At 43.2% G+C, this 22,683-nt stretch overlaps 1 pseudogene; it reads left to right on the top strand.

The window, feature by feature from the left end:
- Nucleotides 1-14,270: 14,270 nt before the first annotated feature.
- LOC121285263 lies at nt 14,271-14,815 on the top strand (annotated as a pseudogene).
- Nucleotides 14,816-22,683: the final 7,868 nt, after the last annotated feature.

Here is a 22,683-nt window from a genome sequence, read left to right as displayed (position 1 = left end):
ATTACAAGTGACTGCATGTCAAAAGTACTTCATAGGCTGTAAAGTGCTTTAGGTTGTCCTAAGGATACTGTATAAGTTGCAACTTCCTTCTTTCATATAATTGGGTTTATTAACAGGGTTCTAAATCTAGGGGCAGGATTTTCCCATCGGCGAGTGGGGAGTGGGGCCCGTTCGCTGTTGCGTAAAATGACGCGTGGTGATGTCGGGCAGAACTACCAACATCACCGCACCCCATTTAAATTTTCCGGCAAAATCAGCTATGCGCCTGCCAACCTGTCATTGGCAGAGTGATTTAGCTAATTAATAGACCTGTCCATCCAACCTGCAGGCCAGGAGCCCTGGCAGGAATTAGAAAAAACATGAAATCTCAGCCACGGGCAGGATGAGGTTTCAAAAAATTTTATTAAAGTTTTTGTAAAAATTATGGACATGTCATATGAGGGGACGTCAGGGAATTTTTTTTTATTTTTAATATTTTTGAGAGTTGAGTCGATCTCCCTGAAGCTGCACTTAGCCTCAGGGGGATGAATGCACTCTTTCTTGCGCATGCCGATTGGGGATGCCGATCGGAGGCACGCCTGTGCGCGCCCGCCATTCAACTTCGCCCCAATGGGGGGAAAATCCTGCCCTAGGGTGTTTTTAGCTAGACAACAATGAATAGAATTCTGAAACAATCACTTCTCCCAGCCTCTCTTGGAGGTAAGGTAGACCCTTCTGGTACCTTTCCAAGTAGTCATTCTGCACAGGTAAGTCTAGACTACACAGACATTTCATCCCGAATGGAGTGAATCATAATTGAATCTTACCATGTCCTCACTTAATACTCAGGTACATCAAGTACTAGTAAAGATCACTGGATAACAGAGACAGTAGCATTGTGGTAATGTTACTGGACTAGTAATCCACAGCCCGTACTAATGCTCCGGAGATGAGTTCAAATCCCACCACAGCAGCTACAGCAATTTAAATTAAATGAATAAATCTGGAATAAAATCAGTAAAAATGATCATGACTGGCTGTTGTAAAACCCCATCTGGTTCACTAATGCCCTTCAAGGGAGGAAAGTCTAGCCAAGATGTGATTTCAGACCCATAACAAGATGGTTGATTTTTAACTGCCCTCTGAAATGGCCTAGCAAGCAACTCAGACTAAGGCCACATGGACTGCAGCAGTTCAAAACAGCAGCCTTCTACCACCTTCTCAAGGGCAATTAGGGATGGGCAATAAATGCTGACCTTGCCAATGATGCCCGCATTCCAGGAACAAATTTAAAAAACAACTGATAGGAATGGCACCCTTATCTGATTCTTCCACTAACTGGTACAGAGGCGAGGAAGTCAATTGTGTTTCTCTTTTGATAGGCTAAGTTGAGATCTGTAAGCCTCAAAATTGCCCTGGCAGTGCCTTTACGTCCAAGCCACTCAAAGACTGTGACAAAACCTGTTAAGATTAATGTAGCTACCTTGAATACATCCACCCATGGATTTTAATGAGTAAAGGGTGACAGATTGCAAAAAAAGTGATATACTGCTACAGGAGGATGGCACAGTTAAATGTGTGTGTTTGTGTGCACGCGTGTGTGCATGCATGTGCAAATGCACATACACGTGTATAGCAATATTTCAGGGGTAGATCAGGTGGAATGTGATTCATTTCTACTGGGTAGGGAAAAGCAAAGCCTTTAAACAAAATATTGTATCCGTCCTAATTAACTTTTCTTTTGTGCAGCTTTCTGAGATTGAAAAGTTTAGATAAAAGTAATTCAGTCACATGCGATCAACTAACACATTTAAAATGGCAAGTCAGATGGAGTGGCTTCTATTCAAGTTTATTCTAATTGTTAATTGGCAGAGGATACTAGTATAATTGGTGGTATAATCATAAGGTTAAGAATAGCATGATCAATTGCAACAATTCAATATAGCCTCTTCACTACAGCTTTTAAATGTAAGATGCTCAAGGTTTTTCTATAGTTAACCTTTTCACAATTCTTGGTTTATGAATAAAACAGTGATTATGATAAGTTTAAGAGAGGCAATGGGATTGGGGAGGTCCTATCAGATTTGTAAAGAGACATATTGTGATCCTGTCAAGTTCGACCTGGGCATTAAAGTTAATGAAGGAAGATTTTTTTTAAAAGTGCAGGTCTCAGTGAAGTTTCCTAGCCAAATGGGTGCTCTGTTTCTGGAGCAGGTTGTCCTTTGTTCTTCCAGTAATGTAGCAATGTTTTTGCTAAAATTATGACCAGCACAGTCCTTCAAATATACTAATGCTTGAGCCAGATAAGCTAAAACTAGAGAGGGGAAAAAAATCACAGCTAATCCGTCCCAGAATAGATGGTAGCATCTTCTGAAATGCGAAATACTTCTCTCACAATCCTGAATTTCTTTGAAGAATTGCTGATAAGATTATAAAGCACATCAAGGATAAATGGTATTTCTTCTTTAAAGCTAATCTTCCTCACTTTCCAAGTGCTGGCCAACTGTAATAATAGCATAAATTAACCATTTTTAGTATCATCTCCATATGAAAACACCTATAACTTAAACAATTAACTCAATGCAGTGTTCATCCCACATTATATATACCATAAAACACAGTTTCCCATAGCAACTGCATTCAATGTGTAACAAATAATTTTGACAACATGAAATATATGCTAAATAAAACTATAGAACTATAGTAGCCACATAACGCAAATTTCATTGTCCTGCTCTGCTTGAATTCCCATGTTATGGTGATAAGGTATGAGCAACCATGTCACTAGTAGTTGTTACTCTAGTACTGTCAGACAGCCATAGCCCACTGTAATACTAAAACGGCTCTTATCAAAGTTACAAATTATACCCTATGACAAAGGTAACCTAATCCTCCTCATCCTTCTCAACCCGTTTGCAGTTTTAAAACATTTGACGACACCATCCCCTCCAAAGTTTCTACACCATCGTCCAGGTGGGTGGAACTAGCTGACACCTGGTTCCATTCTTTTCTATGCAGTTGTAGCCACAGAATTACCTGCAAACATCTAAACTACAAGCTGCTGCTTGGCGCTATCCAAAAACACAGATTCAGTTCCACATGTAAGCTGACAACACCAAGGTCTACCTCATCACTATTTCTCTTAACTGCTCCACTGTCTCTAACTTGTCAGACTGCTCATTGACTTTGAGTACTGGATGAACAGAAATTTTCTCCACATAAACTCTGGGAAGACCAAAGCCAGTGCCTTTGATCCCTGCCACGGATTCTCTTCCCTAGCAACTGACTCCGTCCTGACCCCTGGCAAATGTCTGAAGCTCAACCAGATTGTTCGCAATCGTGATGTCATATTTTATCCTAAGATGAGCTTCCAACTACATATCTATGCCATTAATAAGTCAGCCTATTTCCACCTCTGTAATATCATCTCACTCCAACCTTGCCTCTGTTCACCTGCTGCTAAAACACTCATCCATGTCATTTGAATATTCCAAGGCAGTTCTAGTCAGCCTCCCATATTCTAATCACCATAAACTTGACATCATCCAAAACTTGGCTGCCCATGTCCTAACATCACCCCTTACACTGGTTCGCAGTTAAGCAATGTTTCTTCTAATCCTTGATTACAAATCCCGCCATGGCTTTGCCCCTCCCCATCTCTATAATCTCCTCTGTGATATCTGCGCTCCTTCAATTCTGGCCTATAGAGCATTTATGATTTAAATTGTTCCACCATTTGTGGCCTGTCTTCAGCTGCCAAGACTCTAGACTCTGAAATTCTCTCCTGCACCTGGCTGCCTCTCCATCTCTCTTCCTTCCTTTAAGACGATCCCTAAAATCTCTTTGGCCAAGCTTTTAGTCATCTAGCCTATTATTTCTTTGTGGCCCGGTGTCAAATTTTGTTCAATAACACTTCTGTGAGGTGTCTTAGGATATTTTACAATATTAAAATTGCTACATAAATGCAAGTTGTTATTATGATCGTCATTGAGGCTGTTACTGGTGTAAAGAAAATACTTTTTCCAATATTATTGCGGGATATTGTGAAGCACAAGGGTGTGTGTGTGTGCGTGCACGTGTGTGTGTGTGTGTATGAGACTAATTTAATTAAACTGAAGACAGTCAGACAGCAAGGTTTAAATCGTCAAAGCGTCAGGTGTAAACGCAGGCATTTTGAAGTGGAGATGAACAAGCTAAGATAGGATACCAGTAGATATAGCATGAATAGGAATTTGCATTAGGAAATAAATTGAGTTGAATTTTGAGCTGTTGAAGAATTTCAAAGAGCAACAAAAGGAAGTTTTACAACTGGAAAGATCATAAATCAATAAAGCAAAGTTATTAAGTTTATATTTCCCTAAAGTAGTGGCCATAAAGACGACATGAAAGATTTTTTATATTCTGGCAAAGAAAGTTAAGATCAATAGGTTTAAAGATGAAAGAGAAAAAACATTTTTAAGGCAAGATTGAAAGTTGTATGAGTGGGTGGCCATGTGATCTTGAAATGTGCGCTGTGCGAGGTCAAATCCATGAAGTAAGCAGCCTCTAGCCATCCCAGAGAAGTATTTGTTTATTCCAGAAAGCAAGGTTTTGTTACAAGCCTTGGGTTTCCATTGTCGAGTGAGAGAGAGGAAGACGCCTGTGAAATACCTCCGCTATAGCAACAGTGGGTGCCTTGCGGTAATATTACTGGATTTTTTATAGATTAAGAATGTAGAGGGATTGTTGCCTAGAAAAGTTTGTTTATTTGTAAGGCTACCTAAGCAGAAATCTTTTGGGAAATGTTATAAGACTAACTTTAATCGTGTAACTGTAATCTTGTGTGTTTAAGTTTATATTCTTTTATTAATATATGTTTTAGTTTAATATTTAAAATCTCCAGAAGTGGTAGTAGAGTCTTTACTTCTGACTTCATTGTACATACCTTCCCGTAATAAATACAAATTGCAAATCGTTGTGATAGCATGACCAAGGAGAGAATTTGCGCATTGGCATGTGGGGGCAGATCCTGCATGTCGATGTGTAAAACGACAGGCGGTGACATCGGGCATGCGTCCCGACATCACCATGTGTCATTCCGATCTTTCGTTTGGCGGGTGAGTGCCAGAGGCAGTTGTGCGCCCGCCAAACTGTCAAAGGCCTGTTAAGGCCAGTTAGAAACCAATTAACATAGTTAATTGAAAGAGCACAGGCACCGACTCTCGCTCCTCCTCCTGCCCGCATAGGTAGCACTGAGCACTACCGGGCGCGCGTCATGCTGGGCGGGCCTTAATTGACCCACCCATGTAAAATGGCGGCGCACAGCCGATCGCCTGCACATGTCCGCTCCCGACTGGCCCGCCCGACAGGGAGAAAATTCTCCCGCAAGTTTCCCTTTGGGATTTGGTCAGCCTGGCAATTACTACCTGCCATATCATAACGCTGGTAAATTGGAATTTACCTTCTATATTAAGTGCTTGAAGCAGCATTGACCATTCCTGAACACAAGGCTAGGCAGTCGTCCTGCACAAAAGCCTGTATTAAAATTGTTCTGTAGCTAGTTGTTACAAGTTTTCTTCGTCTAGACTGTGGTTGACTCACCACCCTCCCCTACCACTTAAACTCTCTTCTAAACAATGGGGAGGGGTGGGGGAGGGAAAGGGAGAACTGGGGATGGATGAGATACCTCAAATATGACTCTGCACTTCACCATTCCATACCTAGCACATTGTTCCATCTATAAGAATACAGTTAACTATACTAACTCAATTTTTTAGTGTAACTTTGGTAAAATAAGTAAATTACTGGACAAAATGAGCTTTTTCCATCACTCAATAAGTCCTTCAAATGCCTACATGTGATTTTATCATTTTGGGACAATTGACATCTTTCTTTTCTCAGGGAATAAATTATTATTCTATAGTCAGCAACAATAACGCCTTTTACAAGTCTAATATGCAAGTCAACAATGCAGGTACATTTTCCAGCTGAAAATTGAGCGAGGCACCATACATATTTCTCTGCATGATGGGAAAGGAATAGCAGACATCAGCCACACTTGACCAGGTGGGGCATCAAGCCAAGGACTATGAGAATTAAATATTAAACAGTTGATCTTATTTGATTTCAAGCTATCATGATTGGCAGCAGGTTCTTCATTTGAGTTAAACCTAGATGTTGAGATTAAAAACACAGCTTTAGAATAGTCATTTGTTGTATTCATACTCTCAGAGCGGAAATTGGAAACACATCTTGGATCTCATCTTTGTTACAATTGTTCATTTGAATTGTTCATCAAGTTGGCTGTGATTTTATTGTGGGGGCTATGGTAAAAGCTGTATAGACCTAATAGGATAGTGGAACTTGGAAGAATATTTAACATAAGGAATTTTTAAAAAATACTTCAAATGGTTAAAAATGGTATAAAATAACAGAATTATAATTATCAATTCCAACAGGCTTTTTCAGGTTCTAATGTAAACACCACAATGTCTTTTCCAAATTAACAATTTGAAATAAAACTCCTACAAGGCTCTAAATCAATCAAAACATGAAAATCATCCAAATACCTGATGGAAGATTGGATACTTTTTGCAATAATCACTTCAGTTGTGCTGTGCTTAAAAAGTTATACTGGAATTCAAGATGCCTCCTGAGTAAAAATCAAAGACAAAGGGCTGAACTTTTCATTCATCAGTCGGGCAGAGCTGACCCAATCACCGGCCGCGCTGCCATTTTGTGCGGGCGGGCCAATTAAGGCCCGCCCAGCGCATTTCACACTCACGTGGAGAGCGGGATTTTTAATATTGCAGCGGGTGCATACAGACCACCGGTTCCAATGGGCAGGCAGCCTCCTTTAGGCTGATCACCATGGCCAGCTCCAGGTGCAGGGGGTCTGCACAGCAGGCTCCGGTAGCTGGATGGCCATAAGAGGATGGCAGGCCAGAGGAGGGGGGGCAGGCTGCAGGGTAGGCCAGCGGGGGGCCAATGTGCCCCTCGCTTCTCTGCTGCCTGCTTTGCTGAGGAGGTGGCAGCACAGTGAGAGGTCCTGTTGCCCCAGGTTGGGAGGAGGAGGGCCCCCCAAATTACAAAGCTGGCCTGGCAGAAGATGGCGGAGGTGGTCAGCTCCATGGAAGCTGTGCAACGATCAGGGACCCAGTGCAGCAAGTGCTTCAATGATTTGCTGCGCTCTGAAAGGGTGAGTACCATGTTGGCCATGTTTAACCCAGCAGGTAGCCTTAGCCTTTGAGGGCTCCCGCCCCAATCACGTCTTAGTGTCGTTACTGCATTGGGCATTTGGCACACGCTGGGTGGGCAAACAGATAGTGACCATGCTCACATCAGCCTTAGTGGTTGAGGAGAAGATGGGTTCTCCCCGCAGCATGTGTTGGTGTTTGTCGCACTTGAGTAGTCTGGGGGCATCCTGCAGGAAATGCTGCTAGGCACATACTCAGAACTCTAACACATGTCTTACTGACGGTGATGAGATGGTGGAAGGGGAGCCTCAAGGTGTCATGGCCAAGAGCCATCTGCTGGCCTCGGCGCCACCACTAGTTGCGCCTCCTTTCCACGAGCGGTAAGACCCGTGTGTTATTGAAAGTGATGGACGCCGAATGTGTCCAAGGTGGCCGTTGGGGGAGGGGGTTGGGAGCAGGTGTACTATCTTTTGGTGACTGATCACCAGTAGTGTGGACAGGAGCCGCTGGAGGCCTCAGATGGGCCACTGTGGTTGGGGTGCGGTGTGTGCGTGCAGAGTACATGAGCGATCAGCCCCAATAAATGGTCTTCTCTGTTCTGCAGGCGAAAACCGCACACAATAACCAGGAGCGTTTGCGCACTGGTGGTGGCTAGGCCATGCTCCACATACTGACCCAATTCGAAGAACAGGCCATGGAGCTGGAAAGGAGCCAAGTGGCCAAGTCGGCAGGTGTCGGTGAGGCTGGGGTGCAGCAGGCAGGTATTTGAGGCCCACAGTCCCATCCACTCTGTCTTCCCACCATCCAAAGCACTGATGATTGCTGCAATCATTAATGCAGCAACACTGCTCTTTTACAGACTGATACAGTCAGATGCGTGTGTCATACACAAAGGTCCCTCGGCCCCTTGAGGATACGCGTCTCCAGCACCTTCCAAAGTCACCTTATCCCATTTGTGACCACTATCCCCATGGCCTAACATGCCATGGCATTGCTGCTGCACATCCAAATACTTATTGCATCTTAGGAGTGTTTGTACCTCCACCACCCTTTCAGCCAGTGCGTCCCACATTACTCTGCAAAAGGTCCTCAGCACCTCACCTGTCAACCTCATGGCACTCAACTTAAATAAATGCCCCCATGTTAGTCATCCCTCTACCAAGGGGAAATGTTGCCTTCTGTCCACTGGGTGTATGCCCCTTATAACGGTATGAAGGTCAATAATGTGACCTGTCAATCTCCTGTGCTCCACGGCAAATGTCGCAAGTGTATGCAATGTTTCCTCATAACTCCAACTCTCCAGGCCAGCATGCATCCTGGTCAGGAACCTCTGCACTCTCTCCACTCCAATGCCATCCCTCCCATGAAGCACAGGTCACAACTGAACGCAGAAGTGTAGCTGTGGCCTCGACAGCGTTTTCTGCACTTGTAACATGACCTCCCTTTTCCAACATTCTATTCCTTGGCTAATAAAGGCAAGTCTGGCTTTTACCTTGTTAAACGCCTTATGTTCCTGTTCTGCTACCTTAACAGCTCTGCCCAGTAAGGCCCCTGTAATCATCCTTACTTTCCACGGTCCTACCATTTCTCCTGTATTCCCGTACCTTGTTTGTCTTGCCCAAGTGCTTAACCGAATACTTATCCACATAACATTCCATGTGGCATTCTTTAGGCCACTTGACCAGCGTGTCTGTGTGTGCGTGTAATGTTTGGGCCTCCTCTTGACTATTTACCACCCACCAATGTTTGTCTCCTTAGGTTCTTGAAGGTTCAGCGCATTATGAGCCTGGGGGGGAAAAGATTAATTGTGTTACTGAACACTAACTGATCCACTGTCCTTGTCGTAAATTTCAGCATCCACATGGCAGCCAGGACGACATCCAGAGTCCCCCTTCCACACCTGAGAGGCGTCAGTTGGCACGAGCGTCACATCATTTCAGCGAGCCAGGCACCAGTGTACTGACTACCACATCGGTGGGGAATGTAACATCGGCTAGTGTCCCAGGGCACAGTGACGAGGGCACTTCACAATCGCTGGAGGAGATAGCACAGACAGAGAGTGTCGATGGTGCCAGCAGCTGAAGGACTGCAGGGGACCAGGCACATGCTGAGTCGGACCTGAATGATGTGCCTCTGGAGATGTCCGCCATGCAGCAGCTGCAGGACAAGCAGCTGGGTGCGCAGGAGCATCTGGCAGTGTTGCATGAGAGTGTGTTTCACTTGGTCTCTGTGGTGGAGGAATCCAGGCAGAGTATCAGTGATGGCATGAACCTCATGTCAGAGCATTAGGCTTCCTCCATGAGGAGATTGGCGGCTCTCATGGAGAGGATCTTCCAACGGATTGAACAGCTTCTGATGGAGTTACGGTCTCACCTGCAAGCCCTCACAGAGTTAATGGCCACAAGTGGTCATTGGTGATGTGGGAAATGTTCTCTGCACCAAGTGTCCCAGCTCGGTGCCCATCCATCTGCGGTGAGCAGGGAGGTCCAAAGTCACCTCACGTCAGCGCAGCAGCTGCCTGTCGTCACTGCGAGCTCCTCTCAGGGCACTCCGGATGAGGGCTCCTCTGCCCCTCTGCCAATGACGGTTGCATCCGTTGAGGCTGCGATGACTGGGGAGGTGCCAGCTCTGGAACTGACCACTCCCTCCCAGGCGGGGTCAACACAGGCTCCACGGGCCAGAGGGCTTCCGCCAAGATCATCGAGGCCAAAATCACAGCAGTCAGCGAGCTGTCTCACAAGCCACTCTGAGCGATAAGGCAGCACCAAGACATAGCACCCGGAAACGTAATCATAAGGCACCTTAGGCACACCACAGGTTTTCACTGGTGCTTTTCTGTTGCCCCTAGATTAGGGAATTTATATTGTTCAACGTTGAAGCAACGTTTTGTTTTGTTTTTTGTGGCACCATCTGATGGATGGGAATAAAGTCCACATTTGTTACCATGGCTGAGGGTGTCTCCTTTGTGCTGCATTTGTATGTTTCACAGACATCTCATGAGTGTTTGAGTGGACATTGATGTTTCTGTACTAAGCCCTTAGTTGCAGCTGATGAGGTGGAAGATGTAGCACCTAAGTACCACTTATGGAAGCGCCAGGCAATGCTGGTCCTGCTGATCCATGCGTGTGGAGCTAGCCGAAGGTTCGTTGGATTAAAGTTTCCTGGCCTCCTTGGTGTAGTAGCGGGTTGGCGTGCTGCCCCTCATCATTGCCCTGTGCTTCCTCATCCTCTGAACCACTGCTGGAGTCATCATGTGCAGCCGCATCCACTGCGTCGTCTTCATCGTCTACTGCATCCCCCCTTTCCAGCGCAAGATTGTGGAGAGTGCAGCATGCAACCACTATCACAGAGACGCGATCTGGGGGGTACTGGAGTGTGCCCCCTGAGCGGACCAGGCATTGGAAGCACATCTTGAGAAGACTGATGGCTCTCTCCACCACAGGCCTTGTGAAGCAGTGGCTCCCATTGTAGCGCTGCTCAGCTTCTGTTCTTGGATAGCGGAGAGGTGTGATGAGCCACCTTCTGAGGGGATAGCCCTTGTCACCCAGCAGCCATCCATCCAGCTGGGCTGGAGCACTGAAGAGCCTCGGCACCTGGGAGCGTCTGAGGATGTAGGTGTTGCGGGAGCTGCCTGGGTACCTTGCACAAACTTGTATAATCAGCATCCTGTCATCACACACTATCTGCACGTTCATGGAGTGGAAGCCCTTCCTGTTGACAAAGACACCAGACTCACCTGCTGGTGCCTTGATGGCCTCAAGCGTGCAGCCTATTGTACCCTGGACACGGGGGAAGCCAGCAATGGCTGCGAAGCCTCTGGCTCGCTGTATCTGAATTGCCTGGTCGCAGCAGAAGTGGATGAAAGTCAATGCACATCTGAACAGAGCTTCTGTGACCCGCTTGACACAAGTGTGGACAGCTGATTGGGAGACACAGCAAAGATCACCCACCGAGCCCTGGAAGGAGCCAGATGGATAGAAGTGGAGGGCAACTGTGACCTTCAGAGCTGCTGGCATGGGATGTCCGCCCATACAGTTGGGAGAGATCTCAGAGCCAATCATCTGACAGATGTAGTTGACTGTCTCCCTTGACAGGCAGAGCCTTCTTTGGTAGTGTACCTCAGTCATTTTGAGGTAGCTGCTTGGTTGCCTGTATACCCTGGCAGCTGGATGGTGGCGTCTTCTACGCCCCTTCCGCCTTGGACTATCTCTTGACCCTGCGTTCTTTGTGTCTGCGCCTGGCCTCCTAAAGGTGGCTCCCTGGAGGTGGATTGTCCAATCCTAGCTTCCTCCTTGTTCTAGCCCTCCCTTCCTCCTCAGAGGAGCTGCCTCCAGTGGAGACGTCAGAACCCAGGCTAAATGAAGGCCTCCGGAAAGCTGCAGGCACAATAAAGATTCCTAACTGAAGAGTGCTAAGCTGAAGCTTCAAAGTACAGAGAAAGCTGCTGGAATTTGTTCTGAACTGCTACAGATCAGACAGGCAAGTTTAAAAAACTTGCTGCAATAAATACTTCACATAAAACATTGACAGCCCCACTGAGCCCACATATCCAGCCCGTGGATGAGTATTGTTAAAAAGTCGTTTACCTGCCTGCCCATTGCGCCAGTGCGCCAAGCCAAAGATCACACGGGCGCCTCAGAATCTGCACTGATTGCCGAGTTAAGGGCCTTAGCAAGCCCTTTAACTAATGGTGGGTGTGCATCGCACTTCATCACTCGCCCGCCCAGCTAAATATCATGATGGCATGTGGTGATGTCGGGACGCTTGCCCGATGTCAGCACGCGCCATTTTAAGCACTGACGTGCGGGGCCCTGAATGTCACCCTGAAAATTCTGCTCAAAGGCCGGGGTTTTCCAGTCTCACCCGCCGCAGAACCAGAAATTCCCGGCCAAAGTCAATGGACCTTTGGCTGGTCTGTCAAATTTTCTGAAAAATCCTGGCCAAAATAAATCATAGAATCTCAGAATTGGTACAGCACAGAAGGAGGCCATTCAGCCCATCATGTCTGTGCCGGCTCTTCGAAGGGTCTATATGCGATATTGGTCATTCAACTGCAAGGACTGTCATAGCTAAGCTTCAGGGTAAATTTATGGATCAGCTTTACTTTCTCTAACTTGAGGCACTGCTGTTAATTAAAGCCAATTAAATACAGGACAGCTGTCCCAACCTTCAGATCTCTCTGCTGCATAATTTAAATAATTTATAACAGTCCCCCATGGATAGAAGATTGGCTGTCTGGCAGGAGGCAGAGATTGGGGATAAGGGGGTCCTTCTCAGGATGGTGGCCAGTGACTAGTGGAGTTCCGCAGGGGTCAGTGTTGGGACCACAACTTTTCACTTTATACATTAATGATCTAGATGAAGGAACTGAGGGCATTCTGGCTAAGTTTGCAAATAATACAAAGATAGGTGGAGGGACAGGTAGTATTGAGGAGGCAGGGAGGCTGCAGAAGGATTTGGACAGGTTAGGAGAATGGGCAAAGAAGTGGCAGATGGAATACAACGTGTGAGGTCATGCACTTTGGTAGGAAGAATAGAGGCTTAGATTATTTTCTAAACGGGGAGAGAATTCAGAAATCTGGAGTGCAAAGGGACTTGGGAGTCCTAGTTCAAGATTCTCTTAAGGTTAACTTGCAGGTTGAGTTGGTAGTTAGGAAGGCAAATGCAATGTTGGCATTTATTTCGAGAGGACTAGAATATAAAAGCAGGGATGTGCTGCTGAGGCTTTATAAGGCTCTGGTCAGACCATAATTAGAATATTGAGAGCAATTCTGGGCCCCGTATCTCAGGAAGGATGTGCTGGCACTGGAGAGGGTCCAGAGGAGGTTCACGAGAACGGTCCCAGGAATGAAAGGCTTAATATATGAGGAACATTTGAGGACTCTGGGTCTATACTCGATGGAGTTTAGAAGGATGAGGAGGTATTTGATTGAAATTTACAGAATACTGAAAGGCCTGGATAGGGTGGACGTGGGGAAGATGTTTCCATTAGTAGGAGAGACTAGGACCCGTAGGCACAGCTTCAGAGTAAAGGGAAGACCTTTTAGAACAGAGATGAGGAGAAACTTCTTTAGCCAGAGAGCGGTGAATCTATGGAATTCATTGCCACAGAAGGCTGTGGAGGCCAGGTCAGTGAGTGTATTTAAGACTGAGATAGATAGGTTCTTGATTGGTAAGGGGATCAAACATTACAGGGCAAAGACAGGAGAATGGGGTTGAGAAACTTATCAGCCATGATTGAATGGCGGAGCAGACTTGATGGGCCGAATGGCTTAATTTCTGCTCCTATATCTTATGGTCTCAGGGTGAATTTGTTCCCAATCTTCAAGAAGAAGGACAAGCATCAGAAAAATAAGTTAAGTTACAGTTAAAGTTTCAGAAATCCTGAGCAGGGAAATGGGGACCTACAAGATTCTGAAACAGAACAGGCTGCAATCATGCAAGCCTCGTTTCCACTACACAGTATGCAAAAGCACTAATGAGTATATTTTACCACCAACAAATAACTGACAGGGTGAATCTCAAAATGCTAACTGTTTGTTATGTTATTTATTTTTGCAGACACAGTAATCCACAAACTGAAATGTTTGCAAAAACTTAAATCTATTTGATTATTTTCTCCACTGAAATGACTGAGACGTGGAATAATTTAAATGTAGTCCATCATTATTACTAAAATGACATTACAATGTAGACTGGTAAATCAGGTACTAGAAATAATTTTAACTCTCCTCAAGGATTGCAGAAACACAAGTACATTAACTACAAAAAAAGATTTTCATTTATATCGCACCTTTCACAACCTTAGGACGTCATACAGCTCTTCACAGCCAACAATGTACTTTTGAACTGTATTTACTGTTGTAATGTAGAAACGTGGCAGCTAATTTGCACACAGCAAGCTTCCACAAATAGATGGCAACTTATATTCGTAGAGCACCTTTAACATAACAGACGAATAAGGTGTTTCACAGAGGCAGATTGAAGGAGAGTCTGAGAGAGAGAGACAGCGTTCCTGCTTCAACATTGATTGAATGGAACGTTCATTCCCAAGTACTTTTGCCGTCCGCCACATACACACAGCATTCTTATATTCTGCTCTATCATCTCACCATCACCATGAGCTCCCGGGTCCGACAGAATTACCATCCTGGCTTTGGGGCTGTCATCAGCTGCCAGATCAACCTGGAGCTGTGCATGTCTTACATTTATCTCTCCATGTTCTTCTACTTTGATCGAGATGACATTGCATTGAAGAATTTTGCCAAATTCTTTCTGGAGCAAATTCATGAAGAGTGTGAACTTGCTGAGAAACTCATGAAACTACAGAACCAGCGAGGAGGGCGCATCTTACTCCAGGATATCAAGAAACCAGATCGCGATGAATGGGGAAGTAGCTTGGATACAATGGTGTGCTCTTTGGAGCTGGGGAAGAGTATAAAGCAGTCACTTTTACAACTGCATAAACTGGCTACAGACAGGAATGACTCACATCTCTGTGACTTCCTGGGGACCCATTACCTGGATGAACAGGTCAAGTCTATCAAGCTATAAGGAAACTATGCAACCAACCTGCGGAGATTGGATGTTTCTGAAAGCAGAATGGCTAAGTACTTATTTGACAAGCACACCTTGGGTAAATACAGCAGCTGAATACCTGACCAATCTATCCCTTGCTGCTTGACTCTGAAAAGCTCAGTGCATGTTTAACTTATATTTGTAGTCTGTCCAGTTTTCACACCACCCAATTATGTAATTGATTATACCATGATAAACTTGAATGGACATATATTGGTGGGTTATTGAGGTGTACTTGTAGAAAATGTTCTTTGCCTTATCTCCAAATAAAGCAACTTGAACGGAAAAATAAATAAATAAATCACAAAAATACAACACCAAGCTACGTAAGGAGATATTAGGGCAGATTGATCAAAAGTTTGGTCAAAGAGGCAGATTTTAAAGAGAATAGCAAGGTATAGAGCCAGAGAGATTTAGAACCAAAGAAAGGTTACAGGCACAGAAGGTGGCCATTCGGCCTGCCATGTCTGTGCTGGCTCTAGGGAGTGAATTCCAAAGCTGAGGGCCTAGGCAGCTGAAGGTTTGGCCATCAATGGTGGTGCAAATAAAATTGGGGGTGCTCAAGTGACTAAAATTAGAGAAACACATATCTTGGAGGGCACAAGGAGCCTACAGAGACAGGAGGGGCCAAGCTATTGAACGATATGAGAAAAAAGGATAAGAATTTTCAAATCAAGGTATGGATATAGTGAAACTATTTGAAGTTAGAGCAACATCATCTTGATTTGGGAATAATAATAATAATTTGTGCTGTGACTTTATCTTAGCCTATTTCTGGGAAGGAACACTGTAAACATTTTGTATTATTTATTTTTTGTTGGAGTGAATCATACAATATATTTACTTAGTTATTAGTGTGAGCCAAACAAACATTTTTGTCCCTTCCAATTTATTCTCTTATCTCCTGAGGTTTCCCATTCATATTGGATACGTTTCCCTCAAAAGTATGGACCTCAAAGGTAAGCCAGATTCTGCCCTTGGCTGACATCTGTATACATGCAATGTTCAACTCCAGTCAAAAGAAAGATGGCCTACATTTTTTTTGAGGTATGTGTGAACCCTTCATTTTTTAAAACAATCTCATCCACTGCTCTTCCCTGCTTTCCTCTTTGGGAAAAAGTAGAAACAAGACAGGAGCAAATGCTGCAGATACTGGAAATCTGAAATAAAAACATAAAATGCTGGAAATACTGAGCTGCTCTGGCATTTTCTATGGATAGAGAAGCAGAGTTAATGGGCCAGATTTTCATAGAAGAGACAGGAAGGTTTCCCAACTCAGCAGGTCATTTAAAAAGACCCTCTGCCCAGGGAGTTGGACGCAGCACGGAGCCAGGTTCATTCACGCTGGAGACAGGCCAGTGGCAGCAGCGGAGGCAGGCGGATGGCGAAGCCTGCAGGTTAGTATGCCCTCCGCCATTTACTGGGACATTGGTGCAGTTGTAACAATGAATCTCTGGCCCTCAAACCGTCACCCACCTCCCAACTACCTACATGCCCCTTCATAACCCCAAAACTTCCTCTATGACCCCTCAAAGCCCCCCATGCTCCCACATACTTCCCATGACCCCTCGAAACCCTCCATCTATCCTCCAAAGCAACTCACCCAGCATTCAGTATGGGCAGATCTCGGGATGTCTTTAAAATGGACATAAAAAATAAACTAACAATTTAATGGAGCTGTCATTCAAACATACTTCATACTAAAAAAACTTACATTCGTAAATACCATTCAAAAAATTTAAATCCTCTCACGTGGTCAATCTGTCATTAAAAACAAACGCTTACTCGCTTAATACACCTAAGATAAATAATCCTTCAATTTCCTCCTAAAACTGTGCTAACTGGTTCTGTAGCTTTTGAAACTTAGCCAAGCATGCATAATGGGTAAGTTGTAATAACAAACTCTGGGAACTGGTAACAATGGAGATTATTGAAACAGAAAAAACAGATAGTCCTTTTTTTCCTAAACTACACCAAATGTCCTGTCAATCAAAGCAGTCCAGGAGCAGGGGCTGCTTTTTTTAACTTTATGTAAAAGCTACTGAAGGCTAATTATTTTCAATTTAAAAGGGCTCTCACACCTAAACCACTCCAGATTATTACACTAGAGATCCTAAGCAATGTTTCCTTCAGTCTTGAATACATAGTGGTACTTTTTCCAATGGACAATGTACTCTCATGCACCTCAACATTTACACAATGTTGCTCAATGTAATGATCAACTTGCTGTTGCAAGAAGCAGTCCTATAATTAATCACTGCAGTAAAATCACAACTAACTTGCAATACAGTATCTAATTATTGAAACCGAAAGAACAGATGATTTTGTATTTTAGTGCTTGCCAATGAAAGAATTCCAGGAGCAGATAGCTATTCCTTTTTAGTTCCCCACTTCAGACTGGGTTATCCTCCATGGTTCACTTCTCCACTGAGAGGCCATGAACCACGTCTAATACAAAAGAGGTTCAGTTCCACGAAACCTGCGGTGGGGGTTTGAACTGCCCATTCCCGCAATGAACTGGCAAGGCCGGGAGTGCTGTTTGAGGGCTGCCTGCCTGCACCCTTATCCTATACCACGAAGATTGACTAATGTTTCACTAATTCACTAATTTCACATTAGATTCACTAATGTGGGCTAATGTTTCAGGCAACTAACAAAGATAGACTGACCTGTTACCTTCCCCACAGCTGTAACCAATAATACATTGCAACTGATCCTTAGGTGGCATTATTTGTTAGAATAGGCAGGTCATGATCGCCAAGATGCAGTATTCTACTGAAATTTGGCAATATTGCAGCTCCAATCTGTTTGTCATCTTCAGTAATGACATGGCAGATACTATCAAGAGTAATATTATCTTTGATAATGCTATCGCCATTTTTTTCTATAAAGGCCATAGTTACTCAGTGGTATAATACTGAGTATTATACTAATAATGCCTATCTGGCAACTGGTAAAGAAAATCCATCTCACTTTGGATGCAATAGACTGCAAAGCCATTTAGTTCAGTGGACTCAAAGACCCTAGTTTACGCCATACCAAAATCAACCTCCGCAACTTCTAATGGAATTACTGAGTCATCAGTCCTCCATTTAATAAAATCCAAAACCACGCAAGATAGTGCATACGTCAAGAATACAAAAATTGCTGCAATTTCACCTCGGTCTTCCATAACAATCAATAAACTTCACATACAATTCCAGAACCAGAGCCTCTCACACCAGTGTTGCTGCCTGAGGAACTCTGCACAGGCCATTGATGTTATTAAATATTTTATCTCTTACATGCAGATATTTAACTGGAGTTTGTTATGACCCCCTTAGAGACTGATAGATTTAAAAAATGTTTTGGGTGTGAAGTGATTAACTTAAAGGAACTGCATAAGACTCCAAATTTAAGGCTTTTGCTGTAACAAATGAACTAAAAGCAACATTGATTAAACATTACTTAGTAGGCAACTAATCTACAGAAAAGATATTCCCTTTTAAATTTTTAACACGACTGAAAACCCCATGCCAGAGTTATACTTCACTGCCTGCTCTCTGCAGAATTATGGTTTTTACAGCAACCAGTCCAATGTCACTCCCAGCTGTCAGACCCGCTTAGTTTTTCCAGCATTTTTTGTTTTTGTCACTCCCAGCTGGTTCATTTCTCCCCGTTCCACCAAATTGTAACATTATAGCCTTCAAAAGACACTTCTCAGTTTCTGGAGAAGTCCCAAACAATATACTAGCTATAAGGCCTACTCTCAGTGATCCCTTCCCCCTGCCATGCCAGGATGAATTTTCCAGAATCTTTAGATTGCTAAGATGCGTGTTCGCTCTCTTGTTCTGGCTGGTCGTCACAGAAAGGCTGCACATTCCTTTCTGCTGACCACACCAGCTACTGCCTTTTGACTTCCTTCAAGTGACCACTCTCTTGGAGGCTGAAATTCTGTTCAGTTAGCCCTGCTGCTCTTGCCTTCATTTCAGGTGTGAACATTTTGCACCTTGCTCGCAGTAAGTCTAATCCTGGGACCTCCTGTCCTCATGGTAGATAAGCCACCCAGGTTTGTTATTGGGCAGAATTCATAGCAGTTCACATGACCCTCTTCATTCCTCCATTTTACCTTGAATTAAGGAGACAATTCCAAGATATAAACATTTTATAAAACCTCGTATTAATAACAAGTCAACCATCACTTACTGAAGTAAAGTTGGTGATACATGCATTCGTATATGGGCAAGGTTACAGCTTCTACTGTTGATTGAATTAAAGTGCAATTCTTTTTCAATTACATGAAATTCTTAGCAGTGCTTTAGGGATTAATTTTAGTGGTTCTATTCACTTACAATTAAGGCCACTGATCTCCTGCTGACCAATTAAGTCAACTTCATGTTTATTACCTGGTGAATTCCCAGAATTTTACCAGTGTTATGGGAATTTCACTTTGGACCTTCTATTCATTTTTCCATGAAAGCTGCAAACTCTTGGCTCTGGCTACTGGAAATCTGTACTTTACCCACTAGTGGCCCCTATAGAATCAACCTAACATTGGCAGTGGGAAAGTTATTGAAAACCATCAGGAACAAATTAAAACTGATTTTGGAAAGGCATGGATTAATCAAGGAGAAATCAGCATGGATTTGTTGAAGATAAATCATGTCTGACTAACTTGATTGAATTATTTAATAAGGTAACAAAGAATGTTGATCAAGGTAGTGCAGCAGATGTATGTACGGGCTTTTGAAAGGGGTTCAGCAAATGGGAGGCTTATTAAAAAGATTTTTAAAAAACACACATGGCATTAAGGAGAAGTGGTGAAATGGATACAATATTGTTTCCATGACAGGAAGCAAAATATGCTGGCAGATGGGTGTTTTTCAGACTGGGAGCTGGTTTGCAGTGGTGTTCCCCATGGGCCAAGCTTTTGGTCCATTACTCGTAATTTTTTAAATGACCTAAATTTGGGTGTAGGAAGCAGCATAATGAAGTTTGTAGATTATACATAACTTAACAAAGTAGTAGAAATAAGGAGGATAGTTGTAAGCTTCAGGATGACACAAACAGGATGGTGAAATAGGCAGAAGCACAGCAGATGGAGCTCAATGTAGAGAAATGTGAAGCGATGCACTTTAGGAGGACTAAAATGGAAAAACAATATACTATAAACAACAGGATTTTGAGCAGAGTGACCTTGGTGTTCACACACACAAATCGTTAAATGTGGCAGGGCAGGTTGATAAAATGGTTAAAAAAATTAACATTACTTGCAGTTAGTGATAGAGGATTACAGTATAACAGCAGAGATCACTCTATAACTTTATAAATCACTGATTAGGTCTCAGCTGGAGTATTGTGGGTAATTCTGGGCACCACACTTCAGAAAAGATATAAAGTTATTAGCAAGTGTACAGAGGAAGTTTACCAGGACGTTAGTAGAGATGAGGGACTTTAGTTATGAGGAGAGGTTGGAAAAGTTAGCATTGTTTTCCTTGGAGCGGAGGAGGCTAACAGAGGACCCAATAGAGGTCTTTTAAGATGCTAAGAGATTTAACAGAGTAAATAGGTGGAATAAAATTCCTTCTGGCAAGTGGATTGTTATGATCCTTGGCCAGACCCCCAAGGTGCTGGTGAGATCTGGTTAGGAAGCAATGACATTTTGATTAAAGTAGACAAAGTTTTAGATTCAAGACATTTGCTAATAGAATAAAGTTATAAGAGTCAATGGGTTTTGAACAAACAAAAATAAACTTTATTATATAAGGTCAGAAAAATAAAACAAATTACAATATGTATCTTCTACTCTAGCATTCAGGCTAAGTATGAGATACATGTGAATTAACAAGCAAATTGTGGTCAAACACACCACACTGCACAATAAATGACAGATGCAACCAAAGCAGATTCTGTGGATTTCTCAACAACTACCCAGATGTCTGCCACATTGTGAGCGCACTAATCTCACTGAAACTTCACCTTTCTTATGAGGGTTTCCAATGTTCACCTTTGAAGATCTCGCCTTGGAATTCTCCCCCAAAAGTCACTTCAAATCAGATGGCTTCAATGATGGCCAACCGCTCAGGGTTTCAATCTCACCTTCTAAAATTCTGTTTCCTTGGATTCCTAAGTACACTCAAGCATCAACATGCAAACACAATTTCAGATCTTTGGCTGTGCCAAGCAGAACACCACTGCTCCAAAGGAGTACATTTGCCCCAATGACCCACTGCACAGAGTCATCAACCTCTTCAGGCTTCTCTTGACTCTTCTTTGACTATCAGAGCTTCTCCCAAGCCTACTAAATTTTGCTCCCTGCAACTCTTTAACTGGAGATTGCTTGTTCTTAACTCTGCTGGGACCTGTTCCTGTCAATTGTCACTTGTCCCTGCCTCTGGGACACTTCTTGGGACCTCTCCCTTGTCCCTCTCCCTGGGACACTTGCTTGACTATAGCGCTCCACACCCGGTCACCTGACCCAGGTTCTCATGCCGTTCTTCATTTTTCTCTATGCGCAGGACCTGTCCTGGCCTGAAGAACATGAAATATCCGAACCACGCATGTATAACCAGTTCCTGGCCGGTGCATACGCGAGAGGCCTGAGCTTCATCAGGAATTGGAGTTCCCCAATTTGTAGGTAAGTTTGAGTTTTTTAACAGGATCAATAGCTAGAAGTTAAAAATTCAAAATAATTGGAAAAACATGCAGAGAGGAGATAAGTAGAATCTTTCAGAGTTGCCAGGATCTGGAAAATTCCAACTGAAAAGGAAAGCCATGAAAAATATTCCACAAATAATTTTAAAAGGGAGTAGGACAGGTACTGGAGGATGAGGAACTTACAGAAGAAAGAAGGGGACGTGGGATTAAGTGTGACTGTTCTTTCAAAGAGCTATCACAGGCATGACAGACTGAATGGCCTCCTTCTGTGCTGTAAGTTTTGATAATTCTATTATCTCAACTTCACACTCTGGAATTCTCTTCCTAAAGCCTTACTACCTGACTCCTCAATCCTATCTCTACTACAAATCTTCAGCTGTCTCTGCCAGCTCTTCTCCTCCTATTGCTCAACATCTGTTCCTATGCTTATGAAGTGTCTGGGTACAATTACAGCATTAAACATATGCTGTACATTACAGCATTAAACAGATGCATGCTATAATAGCAATAATACTGTGGACCAAGTTAAACATGGAAATCAAAATAATAATCTTCAAAGGATTGATACAGAAAATCCATAAGGACTTACTTTATCTTCTTAATATTGTATTAGCCACAGAAAGCAAATTTGAAGACAGCTTCACTATGTAAAAGATGTGGGTTACTAAAGTGATCAAAAAGTGTTAATGCGTCCTTAAATAAGCTTCACCGACGTAAATCTTTCGAAGTGCTTCATCCAGTGATGGTAGCAAAATTAATCTAGAATACAGAATTTGCATACATTGGATCAAAACGAGAACCATAGCACAAAACCTTTAACATTGGTGATCCTTGCACCAGTGACAGGAAAATTATTACAGTTTAAATATGAAAATATAATGTTGTCTTAACACTTCACCTCATGAAAGGGTCTCCGTTTTACTAATGTCCAGTAGATTAATAATATTGCCTTGAGAATTTTTGTGCTTAGATATTCTACTTCGCTTAAATACATAACTAGGGAAAGTTAAAAATAATGGTTTAGAGTACAAAAAAAAATCCAACCTCCATGTAGCCTCTCTATAATTTCATTTCATTAAGCTTTTATAAAATATGTACGTGCACATAGACGGTGCGAATTCCGTACAGTAATCCAAAAAATAAAAGCAAAATATTATTACAAACTCAATACGAAATAAAGCCCATTCAGATACGTTCTGAGGCGCTTTGGTGATGCGATTAATCACTTCCCAGCATAGAAATATTAACTCCATATCACACAAAGCTGAGTTAGTAGAGATGACTAGACAAGAGAGAGTAAAACCACTTCTAAAGA

The sequence above is a fragment of the Carcharodon carcharias genome, chromosome 12, assembly GCF_017639515.1.
Source record: "Carcharodon carcharias isolate sCarCar2 chromosome 12, sCarCar2.pri, whole genome shotgun sequence".
In the NCBI taxonomy this organism is placed as follows: Eukaryota; Metazoa; Chordata; class Chondrichthyes; order Lamniformes; family Lamnidae; genus Carcharodon; species Carcharodon carcharias.
Note: the sequence above shows the minus strand (reverse complement) of the source record. Positions and strands in the feature narration are given on the sequence as shown.